The sequence below is a fragment of the Anabrus simplex genome, chromosome 14, assembly GCF_040414725.1.
Source record: "Anabrus simplex isolate iqAnaSimp1 chromosome 14, ASM4041472v1, whole genome shotgun sequence".
NCBI classification, from domain to species: Eukaryota; Metazoa; Arthropoda; class Insecta; order Orthoptera; family Tettigoniidae; genus Anabrus; species Anabrus simplex.
Genome location: NC_090278.1, coordinates 46,234,943 through 46,256,494, shown reverse-complemented (window position 1 = coordinate 46,256,494; position 21,552 = coordinate 46,234,943). Strand labels below are relative to the sequence as shown.

General features: G+C 40.0%; 1 protein-coding gene across 1 annotated transcript in view; it reads right to left on the bottom strand.

Annotated features, from left to right (window-relative positions):
* Positions 1-5,230: 5,230 nt before the first annotated feature.
* Positions 5,231-21,552, bottom strand: part of LOC136885417 (gastrula zinc finger protein XlCGF46.1) — a 293,140-nt gene continuing 276,818 nt past the window's right edge. The window contains exons 8-9 of the mRNA XM_068230328.1: positions 20,659-20,741; positions 5,231-5,771 (exon numbers count right to left, since the gene is read on the bottom strand). The gene's annotated coding sequence lies outside the window, so the exon portion shown is untranslated. The remainder of the gene's footprint in view (positions 5,772-20,658; positions 20,742-21,552) is intronic.

Here is a 21,552-nt window from a genome sequence, read left to right as displayed (position 1 = left end):
TTAATAGATCTTTCAGATCAAGCTCGCACTGGCTAAAGAATGGGAACTTCAGAGAGCGTAAAACACTTCAGAAAGGAATACAGAATTCTGATGAAGTTATCGCTATATTACATAAATAAAAAGCTATTTGTTCGGGACTTCGAACCATGTGGATCTTTTGCCCCTACTGGCACCACATTGTATGAACCGGCTTCTAATTGGAATGGCGATAGTGTGCAATGCTGTGTGTGAAGAAAGCAAGACGTCACACACACACAGTCCCCAGGCCAGAGATATTCATCATTACAATTAAAAACCCTTGAACCGACCGGGAGTCGACCCCGGGGCCACCGGGTGACAGGCGGACGCTTTGCCCCCTACACCGAGGGGCCGAACGATCGCTACATTATTTTCAAGTTATGCCAGCTCTAAATATTTTTCCTTCGAACTGTCGAGTACCAGGTTGGAAGGGTACAGCATGGTCCGGTACCTCATACAGGAAAAATTCACCATAAGCATGTTGGTAGGAGAGATGGTGGTATACAATTTCTAACCAATAAATTGGATATCAAAGTCCGGGATTCAGTTTAGACCTTTTCACAGTGTTAGTACGAAGTGAAGGCACATGGCGCTCTTGATGATAATTCGTTCGTCGGATGGAGACGTTACACGACAGGAGTAGGCTATGTTTCGTCACCGGGTTTCACTATTTTTCTACATCATCTTCATCCCACATCCAGACGCGCAGGTCGCCCATCGGAGTCACATAGGACGACCGGCACCAGACATGTCCTCGGACACTCCCGACACTAAAGTTCATACGGTGAAGACAGAAAAATTAAATGATTGCGAACTATTTCAGACAATACTTTTACGAAGGAAAATTCGATTTCTAGGGTTGATTGTCAATTCCGTAGCGTTTGGACAAAAGTTCGCGCCCTTGAGATAGGCAGAAGATTGTTTACTGTTTCTCATTAGGAGTGCCAGTGCGGTGCTGCTCTGAAGGTGAAGTGCTGGAACGGAGTGCAAAGTGGCGAAAAACGAACATTTCCGACATGTACTACAGTTCGGTTTTAACGGAGAAGCAAAAGCTGCTCAGACGGTCAAAGTAGGGGACGATGCTCTCGGTGAGAGTACAACACGAAAATGTTTTGACTTTGATATTATAGACAATCTTTATTCAGCAAGAACATCGACTTTTGATGACCCACGTCAGTCAACACCAGAATTAGGAAATATAATCAAGTGTAACCAGTCAATTGCTGGGGGGGGGGGCGGCACGTGTTGTGCAGCACATCGAATATTCTTGTCCTGGATTGTTACGAATGACGAGAAATCTTCGGCCATTAAAATAAATGACAGAAGTAGACCAGTGCTAAATAAAAGTTATGCACACGTCGAAGTGTTGTTTTTCTGTTAACCACAAACTGTTTTTCTGCAGATAGCTCTTTGTTGGTATTTGCTTTACATCGCACCGACAGATATGCTTATAGCGACGATGGGATAGGAAAGGCCCAGGAATTCGAAGGAAGCGGCCGTGGCATTAATTGAGGTACAGCCCCGGGATTCGCCTGGTGTGAAAATGGGAAACCACGAAAAACCATCTTCAGGACTGCCAACAGTGGGGCTCGAACCCACTATCTCCCGATTACTGAACACTGGCCGCACTAAAGCGACTGCAGCTATTGAGCTCGGTAATAGATCTTTAGGCTCTCTTTTGTAGCGGATACGAATTTCATTCAGAAATCGTCCCGGGAAAGGCGGAGTTTTCAGTTTTTTTAAATTTTTATATAATATTCCCAGCATTCATATATTGGAGAACATTTAAAAACACTTTTCTAAAAATTGGGTGGCTGGTTTGTAGGTGAGGGCCTGGTACCGTACGGTACCGCACGGCGCTTCTCGTTAGAATACCATGACATTTAATGTTGTTAGAGAATATCACTTAAAATTACTCAGCAATAAACGAAAGAACAAACGGTGTTTATAAGTTCATTTGTGACATCCCTTTGGAAATTCCGAAAAGTGGCATTAGCTGAGACGTGACATATCTTTAGGTAACAGGAATAATATTACGATAGACTTCAGCTTTTCTGATTTAGTGACCTATTTCCACTTTTCAATAGTTTAGAATGGCAAAATGCATTTTACACAAACGCCCACACTATACTTCTGTACCGCCACGGGATTCGCGGATAGCGATATACGTAGTAATGTAGGCCATTGATTCTCAAGGTGTCAGATACACTAAAAAGAAAATAAGTGTGAAAATGTGTATTTATTTCTCTTCAAAATACCACCCAAATATATGTATATCGCATTAAATATTTTGCACCTACCCTTTTCTGATGGTGGCAATTAAAGGTAGCAACCTAGAAGTAAAATGGCGAGGAATATCTTCATTTGTTCGGGGTTAATTTACGTTCGTAAAAAAGCGCATACTTGTTGGCTCCAGAGCACAAGAAATGCACAATTCGTCATAAAAATACTCAAATATTGCGATCTGCATCATATATCGAAAAGTGGAAAATTTCGCACTAGGGTCATCCGCCATCCAGGTAGCTGGTGGACGAGGTGATGACTTCTCTCCCTTCCCGGACATGGATTCTCTATTCCTGTGCGGAATTTGCTTCTTTAGCATGACTTCTGTTGGTATTCGAACTTGCCTCTCGTAAGGTTATCTGCGAGACCCCCTTCATCTTCCCCAGATAATACATTAGATTCCAGTGGTTTAGTGTGTTATGATGTGGAATTTTTATACAAATCTACAATTATACAGTTGTATGACACATTTAAATAATTATTTGCAACTACAAAATGAATTGTTACGTTAGAATCACCCTTAGAAGTAAGGAGAATATGAACAGAGAGGTACGATAAGCGCCGTACGGTACCATACTGTACCAACAGATTAATCAGTGCCGTAACAGCTAATACGGAAATGCTGACCAATTGCTTGTTATTTCATTTCATGGACTTATATTTCAAGATAATAAACCACATGATACAAAATTGCATTGTCAAAATTTATTACGAATTAAAGCAACTTATATTAGACGGGCAGTCATTTTTATTCCTCTCGACACAGTCTCAAATTCCATGCAGTTGTTACCGCAAATAAACACTCAAATAAAAAACCCCGTTGATGTCGGACGTTGTAGGGAGTATCTCCTTGACAATGTAAAGTGAAGTTGCCGGTTGTTTGGCGCGAATAAGGATCAGTATGAGACAAACCGAAGTAAGGCGCGCTGGTGCTATACGGCACCGCACGGCCATTGGCCGCAGACCACTGATTATGACCGTATTTCTAAACACACCCGCCATCATATTTCATTGTTTTTGATTGAATAAACCTAGATTCTGTAAGCTTTTGATTTAAGTAGGTAGGCCTTTTTTGATACCTGATAGTCATGTCTGGAAGAGACGGCGGGCCTTTAACAGCCCCTGAGACATAAGAGTCAACAATTCATGCTTAAGACCTCCAATACTTGCAATGAGGGATATAAGGGATTTTGGTGACTTACTAATGGTTTCATTAGAGAAAAGTGAGTGGCCATTCCTCTGCCATCAGGTAAACAAAAATGGTGAAACAAAATCGTGAGAATTTCGCACCTGTCGACATCCGAGTCCTTACTAACAACACGCCTCCTCCAGCACGACGTGAACTTCATGAATAGGAACAGGCACTGAAGTTGAACTTTCAATTTGCGTTCAGAACAGGCTGACAGACACAATGTTATCGTACAAGAGCTGAGGGCGCAGGTACGATTTTGAGCTACTGGTCCACTTATAAATAAAGGAACACACTAGTGTCATGTAGGAATGGGAAACACAGGTGTGCTCAAGCTTCAGCAAGAATTTCATCAATTTAATACCGTACTAAAACTTGATTCGGTGTTTATTTATTTTCATGAATTGTTCATTCAAGCGTTTGAATATCTATCTCCTGCGCTTCCAGGCTTTTACCCCTTGCATTCATCACTGTCGTATGATTCTTCTGTGTTCAGCCAGATTAATTCTTATCTTCGCATCTAAAGTGGCCCCTTAATGAGTGTTACTGACCACACTTCAACTGAAGTCCGGAAGCGGTAAAAGGGCCGTCCTGGCCTCAGAACAAATGGATGTAAAAGACCTTGTATTGATGAGAAGAGAACTCATGTAATGGCCTTCGCTCTTTTCGCACACGGACCCGACTTACGTCACCTGAAGATTTTATCTCAGAGAAAACGGCGCAAAGCGATGGGCCGCTCTCCGGTGTACATCATGAGGTGTGCCGAGAAGGTGCAGTTCCGGCTGAAGAACTTATTACTTCTCTGCTGTGTGGGATCGCATGTGCCAGGCTACATCTCCAGAACTGGAGCAAAATAACATTATCATTAAATCACGTGAGGTTTCATCCCAGTGTCACATGACGCTCGTGCGCCATCTCGTGCGTGTGCACCGACAACGTGGTGGTGCATGCGAACGATTTGCCGCAAAACAGGGTGCAGTGCGGCATATCTCCAGTGTAGTTCTCATGTGCAAGGTTTAATTACACAATTCCCTGAACACTTGATAGCACGGCTGAGCAATCTTGTACCCTCACACTCGTCTGCGTTTGACTGTTAACGGTTAGATTTAATTTCAGGTTGAAGGATTTGCCGCAGACATCACTTCAGAGCGGCTTGTCGCCGTGTGTCTTCCTGTGAGATGCAAAGTGGCCACTCTGCCTGAAAGATTTGCCACAGACATAGCAAGAATACGGCTTCTCGCCAGTGTGAGTACGCATGTGATCAGTTAAACCTTTTTTCTGGCTTATGGATTTGCCGCAGACACTGCACCAATACGGCTTGTCGCCGGTGTGAATCCGCATATGGCGTTCTAAGTACGCTTTCCTGCTCAATGACTTGCCACAAACATTGCAACAGTATGGATCTCCGCCTGTGTGGGTATGCAGGTGACCTGCTAAGGTTTGTTTATTTCTAAAGAATTCACCACAGACATTGCAAGAAAATGGCTTCGCGCCTGTGTGGGTCTGCATGTGACAAGTTAAGGAAGATGTCGTGCTAAAGGATTTGCTGCAAACATTGCAACAGTAAGGCCTCTCGCCTGTGTGAGTTCGCATGTGTTTGGAGAGCACTGCTCTCTCGGTGAAGGGCTTTCTACAGATACTGCACGAGAATGGCTTGTCGCCTGTGTGAGAACGGAGATGCACAACTTGGTGGGATTTCCGAGTAAATAATTTTCCACAGACATTGCACCTGAATGGCTTCTCGCCTGTGTGAGAACGCTTGTGACAAGTTAGGGAAGTTGTTGTGCTGAAGGATTTACCACAGACTTTGCAGGAGTATGGCTTCTCGCCGGTGTGAATCCTGGTATGTGTCGACAGTGTACTTTTATCTTTGAAGAGCTTACCACAGATACTGCAACAGTACGGTTTCACTCCCGTGTGAGTTCGCATGTGCTTGGTTAAGTAACGCGACAACCTGAAATTTTTTTGACATACTGAGCATTCAATCCCACTTGAATGCAACCGCTTGTGCTCTGTAGGCATGTTCGTCTTCGTAAAGCATTTATGGCAAAATCCGCACACTACAGGCGCGTCGATCCTAAAGTGTTCCGACAAGCTGCTTCCGCCATCGAACAGCTTTCCGCAATGATCGCACTTCAAGAGACGATCGTCTTTGCATCTCTTGAGATGTCGCATGTAGCCGAACTTACCGGCCAGGTCTTTATTGCACACATTGCACCTAAAACACGTTGCTCCGCCTTCTGATGGTTGAAGATCTGCACAACTCTCCGCGGTTCTCGATCTACAATGACCAATTAAAACCATATGACCAATAGCACAACAGCAAACTCTACTAAAACGCTCACATAAAGGAATTGCTGCTGAACATTCCACTCACTAATATCCCATGAAGACAGCTCATTACTCAAAAACATAAACAACACTTTCCTGAGGGTAAACATAATCTGAGGTCAACAATTCAGAGTTAAGTCTGAAATTTCAAAAGCTCTCCCTTGTTACGAGGATGTGTTGCGTCGTTTCTCTTAAATCACGATATCACGCGCAAGAAACTTCTGACGATTTAGGAATGTACGAGCTCATACTCAACCTCGTTTAAGGAATACACGAGAACAAGTGGTCCAGCCTCAAAGGAGAAACACAAGCTCTTAAATATGGCACACATTTATCTATTGAAATCCGTATATGTCTGTTCTCCTACATAAAGGACGACATAGCTTTGGAGTTTTGATCTAGTTTAAAAATCTGCGCTTTGTGATAGGCAAGTTATAATTTTTGTAAAAGCCCCTGCTGTTGAGGTTGTTTGAGAGAATCTCAGTGTGGCAGATATTAATAAAGTTAAGAACATTGTTTGCTGATAGTCAGCAAGATCTGCTGAACCGTGGCTAATATTTTATGAATGTTATTTATTGTCACACAAACATATTGTATTTGTACATTGGTATCATTTCAGTGTAGCATTCTATTACGTCACAGTATGGTTATATCTAAATACATAGCTTTGATGTGCAATCAAACAGAGCCGACTTAGATATAGGACGGTAGCTTCATACAGCGAAGTTCATACTTACTACCATGTATAACATCACCTACGTCTTAACTGCCTTTTTTACACAGGCCGTATGCAACATGGAAACCACTACTCCGGATGAAATCCTGGAAAAGCTGAAATATAACAAGCCGATGATGGCTCTTTCCCTAACACTAACGCTATCTTTTCTCTACCAGTTACTGCTGTCATAGAAGTTATGTGGGCGACAAAGGATATGGCTTTGGTAGTAGCGCATTATTACAATGTTCTGATATCCTGAATTTAAACCCAAATTCAAGCTATCATGTCCTTGAATATTCTTACAAGTGTTCATTTAACACTACACCTAGAATGCGCATGAAAATCAAGGCTTGCGCTAAAATTCGAGATGACAGGTTATGGAATTGCACTATACTGGATAATGCTGCTATGTAAAGGAAGGAATGAGATTATTTTAATTTCAAAAGATCGCAAAGTAATTATTTTTAGTGGAATTATAACATCGTTGGATAGCTTCCAAGTCTATGCCTGTGGCCCCTCTGCAGATTGGTTCTACATATTCTAGGAAAGAAGAACGAGAAATACTAATGACTTTGTTGAAGGTGAGATCCGCTTAAAACAGGTACTTCCCAATTCATGCTGTATGCACTGAATTCACATGGCCCATTCGAATGCATAACTCCTTCACAAGCAAAACAGTGAATAGGCATCTATGGAGAGCGAGACAACAAGGGCAAAAAGCGCGCATAAGGGGACAGTGGCTGGAGGTGCAAATGGAAACTGGGTTAGAGAGTTCTCAGTGTCAAATTTCAAAGAGATAGACGACCACGTCAGTACGGAGGTGGAAGTAATGGCAGTACAAGATGGAAGGACGCAGAACCAAATAGGGCTAGAGTGAAGGAAATTGTGGAGATCAACCCAGGTGAAAGTAAACGGAGCAGTGCGGATTTATAAGAGAGCCGAGAAGTGGTGAGTGAGCGAGAGTCGCAAGAACCGTTAAGTGCAGTGAGCAGTGGTCAAGGGAACAATAAACGAGGTGAGACGAGTGATGAACAGAACGGCAAAGCTGTTATGTACAGAGGTGGAAGTAAGAGTCTAAAAGACTTGTGGGATAAAATGTATAAGTCAAGCAGAATACCGAGGGAAGAGAAAGATACAAAACGTTTAAAAAGGAGAAAGGGAGGCTGAGAGCGAGAGGGCTAGAGTAAAAAGGAGTAAGAATAGAGGAGGTAATTTGGAAGGGGGAAGGATAAGTTATAACTAACTTGGAAAATACGATTTGTGAATACAGAAAGGCTATTAGGCAAATTAGGAAATAAAAACGTTAAAGAAGTAGTGGAGTTTGGAGTTTCGATGATGTGGCATTTTGGAGATTTGGCTTGAGACAGGAAAAGAGATAACATGCGTCGGGTTTGTGGGTAAATACAAAAGAAAGGAGAGGAATAAGAGACGCACCCCAGCAGGAATAATAGTTCAAATCAAGGAAAAAATTAATGCACTAGTAGAGGATATCGAAATAGACATGCAAGAAGTTATCTGGATTAGATTTAATATGGGGATGGTAGAGGGAGGAATGAAGAACATACGTTAAGCATTCAACATATTGCCACCCTAGGAGTTCCTTATACACATATAAGCATTTTTGAAGAGCTATTGTTGGATATTAGTATGACAAGAGAGAAGTTTGTAGAAGAAGACGATATGTTGTTATTTGGGGACTGGAATGCGATAATAGGGGAACGGAGGCCAGGTTATAGGAGAGAAGAAGGGAAGCTAATGATGAAAAATAGAATAAAAAGCCACAAACACTTGTGGTGAGAAGCTCCTAGAGATGTGTGCAACGGGGAATTTATATATTCTGAATGTAGGGCGACAGTGCTGACGTTTGTTTCAGAGCAGGGAGGAAGCCTGTTAAGCTTGGACTGATGCATGGGATGTTCAGTACGAGCAGCATTTAGAGGAAATTGTAAGGATGAAAGTAGGAGATCGGATTCAATCACATTTTACAGTGTGGGTGTTGTTGAAAAGGGGGAGAAGAGGCACAAAAAGAATTAGGTATAGAAGAAGGATGAACTAGGGAGAGCGTATATTTTAAATATAAATGGACAGAGAAAGCGGAACGGGAATGGTATATGGTAGTAAAAAGAACTATATTTACTAAAGTATGGATTGGAGGTCGCGATGGAGGCAAATAACATTGTTAGAGCTTTGGAATTGCTTCTACATCCAATCAAGAGGATAGCACAGATTGAAAAAGGTAGGAGGAGAAAAGAGAGGGGGAAGAATGGTTTAGTGAAGAGTGGGAGGGAATGCGAAAGAGACTTTTAGGGCCGTTAGGAGAATATAGGAAAAAAGGTGGGAGCTCAGAAAGAGAATATTTCTGTAATTTAAGGAAAGGCTACAAAAGGAAAAATCATTAGGATGAGTGTAGGATGAATAGTATGGCAAAAGTTTGGGAGAGAATAAACAGAATAGGTCCCAAAATCATCCCGATAAGCCTATTAAAGGAGATGGTACGACAACATCACGGAATTCTTTTTATGAGGAACTGGCTTCGTGTAAAAATAATTTACATATGTTACGTCGTGTTCCCAGATGTGCTAGGTATTTCGTCGCCAAAAATTTATGTCTCCTAATAAAGCGTTGCATTTAAGATAATACTGCTGGAGAGGTCTACTGCTATTCGCTTATATTATTTATCGTGTCCCGGATAAATCCCTAAATTATAAAGCTCCATTTCTTGTAATCAGTACCAAACATAACTTCCAGGAATTTTAATTGTCATCTCACATAAAGTGATACTACTAATCAAAAACACATATTGTAGAATATTTTATTGATCGTGTCTACTCTACAGTTCATTTCTGGAAGGTGTTAGAATTCACCCACGTTAACCTCTGCCTGTCGTAAAAGACGACTTAAAGGGGACCGAGTGGCCACCGGTATAAGTGGACCCCGTCAATGTCGTCAACAGATTCCTCCGAGGGTGGATGAACGAATTGAGGTCAGGGCACTCTCTTGTCCTTGGGGTGAGAAATTACCCCTAAAGGCGGATGAACCTATACATATTGGTCAACGGCATAGAATGGAGAAGGCAACGGGATACCACTCCATTAAATATCTTAAGGATATCCCAAGTAGAATGCAACCATGAAAAATGACATTAATGAGGAAACGTTAATTACTGATCATGGATTTCGGAACCCAAGATCTTCCAGGAGAGGTAAGAGGGCTTCTCAGGTCATTGGCAAGCGAAATCCCTCTAAAACCGCCATGAAGATGGGAACATGGAATGTACGAACGCTAATGAAAGCGGGAAAACTGGATGAAGTGAAAGACCAGATGAGGAAGAATGAGATAGATATATTAGGTATGTTTAGACAAGATGGGAAGGAAATGGAGACTTCTACAGTGATGAGTTTAGAGTAATTTATAGTGGTGGAGAGAAAAGAGGAAAGCATGGAGTAGCTGTTATAATAAGAGGAAAATGGTCAAAAAATGTTTGCAGTGCCTACCATGTCAGCGACCAATTAATGATGGAGAAAATTAATAGTCCACCTGTGGACTTAGTAATAATTCAGACATATTTCCCAACATCGGCTCATGACTTGGAAGACGTGGAGACTATGTATGAAGATAGTGAAGAACTATTAAAACTAACTATAGAAAAAGATAATGTCGCAATAATGGGCTATTTTAATGCAATGGATCCCAGACAGTAGGAAATTTTAGTCTGGGGGAAACAAGTGAAAGAGGTGAACCTTTGGTAGATTTCTGCAGTCAAAATGATATGGTTATTACAATACAAACACATTGTTTGAAGTTCCTCTTAGAAGAAGGTACACGTGGGAGGAGCCAGACAAAAGACTATTTCAGTTAGATTATATAATAATATATAATGAAGCAAAGGTACAGGAATCAGATAAAATCATGCCACAGCTACCCAGGTCCTGATATAGATGGTGACCATACACTCGTGTTAGCCCAGTGCATCATTAGATTTAGAAGAACCAAAAGATCTATCAAAATGAAGTGGAGACTAGAAGGATTGAACGAAGCAGCAACAAAGGCAGCTTTTGCACAACGAACCAATAAAGTAGATAATGGAAGTGACAAGCCAATGCAGTGTAATAACATAAAGATAAGGATAATTGAAGGAACAAATGAGCTTTAAGGAAAAAGGAAATTGGAGCCCAGAAAATCTTGGATGACAGAAGAAATACTAAACCTAATTCAAGAAAGGAATAAACTCAGGAAGGAAACAATGTAGATGACTACAAAAGGACTGATAATCAGATCACAACCAAACGCAGAGAGGAAAAAGTGAAATGGACCAAAAACATTGCTGAAGAGATAGAAGAAGATATAAATAAGGGAAAACAGGATCAAGGTTATAAGAAAATCGGTGCCCTTCAGTACAAAAATAGAACCAAATCTGCAGTTGTAAAAAACAAAGGAGTGTTACAGATAGACAACGATAAGATATGTGCTCGATGGAAAGAATGCATAGAAGAGCTGTACGATGATAAGGACTTCAAGAATGACAATAAGCTAATTGAAGACATCAACGAGTGTGGAAGAGAAATTCAAGGTCCTCCAATCATGAGACATGAATCTGAACATGCCCTTCAGTGTCTGAAAGAAGGAAAAGCAACTGGTGTAGATGATATCCCAGTAGAATTACTGAAAAATTTAGGTATCAACATGAAGGACCAGTTATTCAGAGTAATAAATGAATGCTATAAAAGAGGAATCGTGCCAGAAGACTTCACACAATGCAGAACCATTACCATACCTGAAATAGGAAGCGCAGTTGACTGCACCAATTATAGAACACTATCAATATTAACACATGCCTCCAAGATACTCCTTAGCATATTAAAGAACAGAATAAAAGGAAAAGTGGACAAGTATGTTGGAGAACACCAATTTGGATTTACTGTAGAGAAGGCAGAGGAACAAGAGAAGCAATTCTGGCCTTAAGCATGTTATTGGAGAGAAGGACGGAAATGAATAGAACGACTTATCTTACCTTCATTGACTTAGAAAAAGCTTTTGACAATGTGAACTGGGAACTACTGTTTAGAACTATGTGGAAAATAGGACCAGACTGGAAGGATAGAAGAATGATTAATCAACTGTATCTAAATCGAAGCACAAAAATAATCATCAATCAGGTAGAAGAAAAGGCCAGGATTAGGAAAGGTGTTAGACTAGGTTGTCCCGTATCACTGTATTTATTTAATATATGCATTGAGGAAGCTATTCAGATCATGAAGGAGCAGACAAATGGAATAAACATGCTCTGTTGGTGAAAAATCTAATTCCCTCCATGGGAATTTAGAATTTTCCATAAAATCAATCGTGAAATGATATATTGTATCAAATTTGCAGATGACATCGTATTAATTGCAGACTCAGAAAAGAAATTAACAGAATGCTGAAAGTCCTCTCAGGCACTCTTAAACTATGGAAATTAAAAGAAAACAAACGGAAAACGAAAGAAATGGTAGTAGGGAAAAATTTGGAAGAATGCATCAGGTGAAACAATTCTCTTATCTTGGTAGTATGATAACAGAGGATAATAGATGCTTCCAGGAAGTAAAGAGAAGAATATCATTGGCGAAACAGGCATTTATGTGCAAGAAAAACATTTTAACCAGCACCCACATGAATATATATGTCAGGAAATCCTTTGCAAAATCATTTGTATAGAGTACACTTCAGTATGGAAGTAAGAGTTGGACTCTGGGTACATTTGAAAGGAATCAACTTGAACCTGCTGAAATGTGGATATGGCGGAAAATGACTAGAACGAGCTGCACGGAAAGAAAAAAACAACATGGAGTCTTGAGGGAAGTTAAAGAAGAGAGAAGGTTTTTAAACGAAATGGAAAACAGGAAATTAAAATTTATTGGACATATCATCAGACACAATACATTCATCACTACATACTTGAAGGGAAAGTGCTGGGAAAGAAAGGGAGAAGAAGACCTAGGATGAAGTATTTGGATGATATCAAGACGAGGTTAGGTTGTGTCAATTACATGGAACTGAAACGATCAGCCAATGAAAGAAGAGAGTGGTAGCATCGACAAGGGTTCTGATGGTCTTTTCAAGAACGCAGTTGAAGATTATCGGGGATAGCGCATCATCTGATGTCAATGGAATGCGAGAGACATCCGTGGAACTTCACCTTGGATTTTGTATCGGTCAGGGTGGCTCTAATTGATGCCAACAGTTTCAAATCAAATACATTTCGGATGTTTAGCAGGACTTCCCGGTCAATGAAGTCGTACGCTTTCTTGAATTCCACACACACATACTGCTTGGACCTTAGTGTGCAATATCTGATGATCGTTTTGAGATCTGTTCGGCTGTTGAGCGACTTTTTCTGAACCGTACATATTTCATGTTTGACTTGTGCTTCCAAACGCTCCAGGATGGCTGTAAGTCACGGTAGTAAGGGTATTCCTCTTTCTTGTGTAATGGATGGATCAAAGCTATTTTCCAATCGGGTACGGCCTCCTTGCTCCATGTTTCTTCTATTTGCTTTTGCAAGGTATCAAGTGATTCCTCTGGGGCATATTTCCATAGTTCTGCTACTACTGAATCTTCCCGCGGCGCTTTGTTATATTTTAGACAGGCAATGTGGCGCTTCATTTCATCTTTGTCGTGTAGTCTGGAATGTGGGTACCTGATTAAGGGTTCCTCGGTCTCAATGCGGCTTTGCGGCTTAGAGCAATTAAGTAAATTCTTGAAGTGGTCTGCCAGAATGCTCCAATTTTCTTCATTTGACGTCGCCAATGTGCCTTCCTTTCGCTCACAGCATAGAGATGGTGGTTTATAGCCAGTGAGTTTGCTTTTGAAGGCTCCGTAGTACTCTCTGCTTTCATTCTTCCTAAAGTTTTGTTCTATCTTTTCAATGAGAGATTTTTCGCATTTACGTTTCTCAGTTCTGAACACCCTGGCTGCTTGGGCACGTTGCGTTTTGTAGGTTCCCAATCATCTTCTGATTTCGTAGAGTATTCCTGTTTCCACGCATTGAGTCATTCTTTGAGCACTGATTCGAAGGTGCCATTCCACCAGGCTTGCTTTTTGCTTACCTTGATTCCCGCAACGTCATTGGCGGCTTCAACAAGAAGACTTTTGATGTTGTTAAAGTCGCAGTCATTTGGTCTACCCTTCTCCTGGAACTCCTCGATCCTTCGCCGAATTGTATCGCTGTCGCAGGGTGTGATCTGTTTGGTTATCTTCCTTGTGTTTGCAGAAATTGGTTTGAATTTCATCAGAGGGTTTTTGAATTTGGCCTGAGTTTTTGACTCTTCCGAGACTGCAACATGATCAATTTGGAAATCTCCGAGAGTTTGGACGGGAGACAGCCAAGTCATTTGCTTTCTGTGTAGATGGCGAAAATATGTCGACATGACCTGCAGGCTGCTGTCCATTTGCGAAAATCTATTGAGAGTAGGAAATCCGTTACCACTCAACAAATATCTGCCCCGCAGGAAACTTAGTCAGGTCATCCAAGACAACTTCCACCTTTCTTTTTGACTAACGCAGTGCTTGAGTCTTCTCAACCTAGTATACCGTAAATAACGAACCCGTCACGGCTCTATTAGACTCTGGAACTTCGTCGCCATAAGACCTATCTGTGTCGGTGCGACGTAAAGCCCCTAGCAAAAAAAAAAAAAAAAAAAAAAAAAGACTCTGGAAGTGTGAGCTCCATTATTTCTGAAGAAAGGTATTCTAAATTAAAAACCTGATGCAAATTATCAGACTATTTTCCATCTTCTGTTAAATGTGTTTCGGCTAAGTCATCTCCAATAGAAATTTTAGATTTCATTTGGGCTAAAATTCATATTTGAAAATTAACCTGGAAAGTGAAGTTGTTCGACGCTAAACAATTGTCTTTCCCTAATATTGTGGGCCGATTGCATGTCTAATACTGGTCTTGTGCTCGACATTCAGAGCAACTCGTGCACCTTCAAATGTGCTAGTAACTGTAAGATTCCCCTTTTGAAATGTAATGCTGTATCGTGTTCATCTGTTTCGCCTACCAAGGGTGTGATGTTATTAGATCTGAGGCATCTACCTGAGGAACAGGCTGAAAGTATTGGAAGGTTGTGTCAGAACTTCACGGATGTATTCTCACATACACATGGCGTTACTGACCTTATTGAATATAAGATTGAGTTGACTGATTCTATTCCAGTTAGGTTTCCGCCTTATAGTCTGTCCCCAACTAAAATGAAGGCTCTTAAGGGAATCATCGATGAGATGTTAAAGGATGGTGTAAGCTTAATTCGACCTTCTAAGCCGGCGTATTCATTACCCATTTTTCTGGTGCCGAAACCCCAAGATGGCTTCAGCCCTGTGATTAATTACAGGGCTTTGAACCGTAAGGAGGTGTTACAATCTGTGCCCCTTCCTGATCTTCAATCTTGTTTTTCATGGTGTCGAAAGGCCAAGTTCTTTACGATCCTTGATCTTAATCAAGAATCGAAACATCTAACGGCTTTCGCCACGGATTGGAACTTATATGAACACAACCGCGTGCCTTTCGGACTTCCCACGGTTGCAGCTGTTCTTACTAGACTCCTAGATAGGGTCTTCCCGGACATCAAATTTGAATATCTGTATCATTACCTCGATGATGTCGTCGTGATTTCTGAGACATTTGAAGAACACTTAGATCATCTATAGAAAGTTCTCAATCGCCTTCGGAAGGCTGGGTTCACTGATAAATTTATAAGGTAGCTTTTGCAAAGCCTTCTATGTCGTTCTTAGCGCATATTGTGTCGCCCGATGGTGTTTCCATAGAAAATTCCAGAACACAGGCTATCCGTGATTTCAAACCTCCTAAGGACATCAGGTTCCTAGGCATGGTGAACTTTTTCAGAAAGTTTATTCCTACCTTCGCTAATAGGGCGGCGCCCCTGAACTTACTGCGTAGAAATGGAGCCAAATTTGAATGGGGACCGTCGAAGCAAGCCGCTTTTAAAGACTTGAAATTAGCTCTTTGTAATGCCACTGTATTAGCCATGCCAGATTCTCTAGGAAATTCATAGTTCAAACAGATGCCTCTTCCTCTGCTGTCCTTCCTCAGAAAAGCGAACTCGGAAAAGGGCCCATCGCCTATGCTTCTAGGACCTTATCGGTTTAAGAAGCCAAGTACTCAATGTAAGAACTTGAGGGTTTGGCAGTATTGCTTGCCCTAGATAAGTTCCGCCTTTATCCGGAACACGTAAAATTTGAACTAGATACCGACGCCAAGCCTTAAGCTGTGTCTTAGCTAGGCCTCGTAGTACTGGAGGGATCGCCCGTTGGGCTATCAGGATCTCAGCATTCCAATTCGATGTGCGACACATTAGAGGATCAGAAAATGTAATTGCTGATGGACTAAGCCGCATGTTTTCCAATGAGATTGAAACCAGCGAACAGAAATATACAGTAGTTCTTCTCTTCTCACGCCCATACCTTCGTTTATCAGTGCTATTCTGACTGATGCCCCTATGTTATTTCGTGCTATTGAGAAATATCAAAGTGAAGATCCAGTGCTGGCTCCCATTACGGAAACCCTCTCTTCGGGGGAACATGTTGTCCCTTATGTATTGAGGAACGGGGTTTGGTATTGCCCTTCGAGGCATGGTCAGGAGATGAACGTAGTGGTTCCAGCTGTGATTGTGCCCACGATCTTCAAATACCATCATGAGACCCCCATTAGGGGGCATTTAGGCATTTTCAAACTCGAGAAAAGATCAGGGAAATGTTTATTTGGAAGGGTATGGACGGTGAAATTAGAAATGCTAAAAGCTTGTAAATCTTGGTTGCTTAATAACCCCACCTTGTCTAATAAGCTAGGGATAATGTCATTATATCAAGCATCTCGCCCCATGGGGCGTCTATATATAGACTATGTCAGACCTTCCCCCAATCAAAGGGGAACGGAAATAACTCATTCTGGTGTGTGTAGATGGCTTCACTAGATTTTCATGGCCGTTTCCGACTAAGCTGGCCACCGCTCAGTCAGATCTTTTTCTATTGAGGTAAAATGGTGGCCCGTTTCCTTCATGTGTGTACTCATAGCGGAATATTTGTTATGTCTGTTGGCATTGAAATGTTCCATATATCTTGTAATAAAACTTCGCCCAGTCTGGCCAACGTATGAATAACCACACTGCGAACATGTCAACCTGTATACTCCTGAACTTAAATATTTGCTGTTATTATTATTATTTATTTTATTATAATTAAAATATACGTTCTGTGTAGTATTGGTTGTTCTGTAAGCTACGTTTATATTATACTTGTTGAAGGTATTGGTAATTTGGTGAATAGTTGGGCTATTATATGTGAAAACCTACAATTCCCTCTCCGAATAATCCCCCTCCCGTACCGATACCAACTCGTATTACTCCGCCCAATTCTTCCCTCCCTCAACCCGTCCCCCTTCCCCCGCCACACCCATACAATACGCGTAGCAGGAACGCCAGTCAGACTAACGCTAATAACGGAACAAGATAGACACTCTACGGCATTCGAGTAAGTATCCATTTTTACGTAACCCATAACACTATACAATCACATTCATTATTTATACATACACATTAAATGTGTTTTTATATTTCTTTACAGTTTATCAACATTCTAACCTTTGAGATTTACACAACAAATGGGAAGACTACTGATATAGTGAAACTATTCCAACTAGTACATCGGAAAAATTTTCAACGTATATTCCATTTTAACGTATTCTCACCTGAATGTGTTTTAACAAATTTAACTCAAGAAGAAACACCAAATGTTCATTCCTGATCTAATTTTCTACAATAGGAACATATGTTTTATACATATTTTATTCTTCAAATCTACTTGGTGGTTAACACGACAATAATAATGACTTTCACCAAAAAGTTAAAAGAAAAGGGAACCATTTCAATTCCAGACGAATGCCGATTAAAAAACTTCTCACCAATATAAATATATATTTTTTTAGATGATATTGTAAAACTGTACTACAATAGTTTTAACTTGTGTTTGCAACATTCACGTCTAACTTTTTAATCATGATATCGAAAATAACTTCTAACATCACATCGTCTCATTCCAATTTCATATGACCAATAATTGTAAACAGTCTTAATTGTAATTATTTGTTTTAAGGTTATCCATTGTGCTGACGATGCCCATTAAGAAGGGCGAAACATGTTCACGATCTTTCAATTTTTTATAATTATTTAACCACAAAATGTGGTATTGTAAGTATTGACCAGGTTAACATTAAACAAACATTTTGTAAATTGTATGCAACAAATATTTCAAGAAATTTGGACTTTTCTCCATAGATGTCTCTCTTAAAGAACTGAGGCCATCATGCACTCTGGTGCAAAGTGAAATAACAAAAATTTAAAGAAGTTTTGTGTTTGTAGGTTTTCTGAACTGAATTGACTTTACATATTTTTTGATACTTCAAGGTCTGCAACACTTCCTTCTCATCCCGCCAGCTTTGGAGTCTGGCCAATCAAAAATTTTCAGTTTTTATTTTCGGTCAATCATAGGCTTCTTGTAATTTTTTGTCTATCCAATAAAATGAGAGGGTGTGTCCGGATTTAGTCCAGAGCCTCCTGGAAGCTTACTCTCAGGTATAAAAGCTGTTGCTTTTTCGAGTTAAGTTGTCTTATAGATCATCGCGTTATTGAGTGCGTGTGCTAAGAGAGGAGACCGGGTCCTCATTCTTCGGCAGGCAGAACATCAGCCCAGGTAATGGCCACCAATTTTCTATCTCTGTAGTTATCTCTGCAAGAAAAAAGAATACACACAAAAGGCTTGTCGCTTCACTGTTCTGGGGTGCCTCTTCACAAGATAACTTTCGGGACAACAGAGCTAAATTAAACTCCATCCAAAAATAGTAATATGCATTTTGTGTGTGAGAAGTATGCATAAGCAACATTTTTATTGGTGGTCCTATTACAAGATTGATCTCTGTTGTAGCCTACTGTGCGTACACAAGAATCAGTAAGAAACAGGACAATTTGTACCTCGAAGAGGTGACATATCTGGGCGTTCTTCAGTCGTGTGCATGATTCTAATCTGACTAATATGAGAGTGTAAACTGGTAATGGGCAGTTGTGACGACTGAAATGAATATTTCTTGCCACTAGTTGTGAATGTACAGCAGGAACAAGTCAATTGATACAGATGTTGATTCCCAAAGGGAATCTGAAATATTTGTTGCGAATGAGTAAATTTATAATACCAATATAAATGGTCCTTTATTGGACATTATAAATTTTCCAGCTAACTCATTCCTGGTTGCCAGCGTTTCGCCCCCGTGTGCTAGGCTGGGCTCATCAGTTAGAACCTAGCACACCTACCAAGACGCTGGCTAATGCATACCGTGGAGGCCACTGCGTAGGCTAATTGTAGCCACCAGCAGTGCTACGGTGGAGGCCACTGCGTAGGCTAATTGTAGCCACCAGCAGTGCTACGGTATGCACTAGCCAGCATCTTGGTAGGTGTGCTAGATATCAACTGATGAGCCCAGCCTAGCACACGGGGGCGAAACGCTGTCAACCAGGAATGAGTTAGCTGGAAAATGTATAATGTCCAATAAAGGACCATTTATATTGGAACAAGTCAATGTGTCACATACAGTCGAGAAGACTCTAACCACACGCAAAATATAATGAACTTTTCGGAATTGGTAGTTTTCATCACTAATCTGGTTTGATGTCAAACCTTATGCTAGGACTAGCCACTGCAGGACCTGCCGATATTGGGGCGCGGTTATAAATCATAAAACCTGATCTTATGTAAATCAGTACCAAATTGACAAGCAAATCTTTCACACATATTAAGTCCTTTAAGTTGCTGCATATTTGTACACTGCTGAAATGGGAGTCAGGATAACATAGTTCCTGAGGTGAGATACAAACAAGTGGGAAGCAGTAGATAAGATCTGTATATTCTCAGGTCATTTCACACAGTAAGTAGTCCAATGGCACACCTACATCACTGCTGCATTGAATGTTTGAAACAGGATATACATTTGTCCTACTTTGTAACGTGAGAGATTAAATTACAATTTTGAAATAATATTATATCATTACATTATGATTTACCTACCTTTACGAGATAATAAATTCGCTTACTTGAAGAATTCTGAAATTTTTTTGGCAAACGGCAGAAATGTAAATCTTCACTTGCAGCTGTCCATTTTATCAGATTATACTAATTGTGTAAATGCGTTTGCAATCAGCACACTACAAGCACTAGACTAGCACATATGAAAAGAGGGAATTGGCAACAATCAGCAAGTGCGACCACAAGACTGGAACGAAAATAAATTGAATACCACGATATTTTTATGCTTAAAAAATGGGGAAGATTTATTTGAAAACTATGATAGCTATGATGTAGAACTACTGAACTGAATGTTTCTTTTCTAAAACACATTATCTGCTTTGGCGTCCACAAATCGAGGAATCTGACTTAACACACAATAGAACAGAAAGGGTCATAAAAATAATCTAACCAAATAAATAATTTTAAAATGACATTCTTTGAGTCATTGCACGACTGAATTCAGCCATCATTATATCGATTAGTGAACCTAATTATGTTACTTTGAATCTATTACATTGTTTAAAATGTACATAAAATTTAGCAATTTTGAATTTGTAAATTTAGTTCATAATCTACAAACATGGCTTTTACCGTGTGTCACTGTTGATATGAATGTACAAGATTACTGAGAATATCTGGAAGTAATAGTTGTATACGGCATTTCAGACGATAAGAATGTGATGAACAAATGATGCAGTGACAGTGAAAGAAAGAACACATTTTACACGGTTGCCTAAAGGTACTTAATACAAATGTACTTAAAAAATAACAAGTTTACCAGAGATTCTTCTGTAGATATATATTCAATAAAACTACGTGAAAGAACATTAAATATGATCTTAAAGTTCCTGAATATTTTAGATAATTTTAATCAACAGAAAAATGTAACCTTGTACAGGAAGGATTAAACTGATGAAAATGGCAAGTTTTTGGAGATAACCCAACAACTACTGAACACAACTGTGAGTGGGTACAACATATTCCATATTGTACAGGGTTTATAGTTACGTACTTTGTTTCTTCTTTGATGTATGGCAGCAGCTGAATATCAGTATGTTCTTCTATGAATATGTCCTCCTTAATATCTTCAGAAGGCTATAAGTAAGAGATAAGAAAATCAGAATAAAGAAGTAAGGGAATAATATATAAGCCTAAACGAGAATCAGCAGAGAAAATAAATCTCATAATGGCACAAGAAGTGTATAATTAATTTATCTCCCATTTTAAAAATATAAGAAAGGAACAATCAAATCAAAATCACTGTAAATACAAAAGAGGAGGCAAATGGTACACAAAAATATATCATTATCAGGCATTAAATTTTAAACAAACAGAGAAGACAATTTCCTGCAATACAGTATTACACAATTTACACTATTACACAGCTTATCCTTATTAAAGTTATATTTACAAAATTCCACTCATAATATCTTCTGCAATTACAAACATAACCAACTCATATGCAACATGCGGAATTACTTCAAATAATACTATAGAATTGCTATTAGACTAAAATTTACATTGCATTTATTTATTGTATTTTTCACCCTTTTTCAAATCGAACTTGTATAACAACCTGCTGCTTCTTAACCAGAGACCCTTTTGCCACTGCTTTTTGCTCAACTGATAAGAGAGATGTGAACATGAAGAGGTAAACATTATAGGATAGCAGTGGACAAGGTAGCAATAGAATAGGAGGAAAACTTATAAATATGTAAATTTAAAATTCCCTACATGTATTGTACCAGAAAAAATGTCTGTCTTTGAGGCGCTGACACTAGCTTGAAGAGCATGGACTATTTCTAAGGGTGTGGCATGAAAACATTGGAGTTGGTACAGAGAGGGGTATTAGTTCATTGAACTTAGATTTTTGAAGTATGTGGGTTCCATAATGGGTAAAGATGTG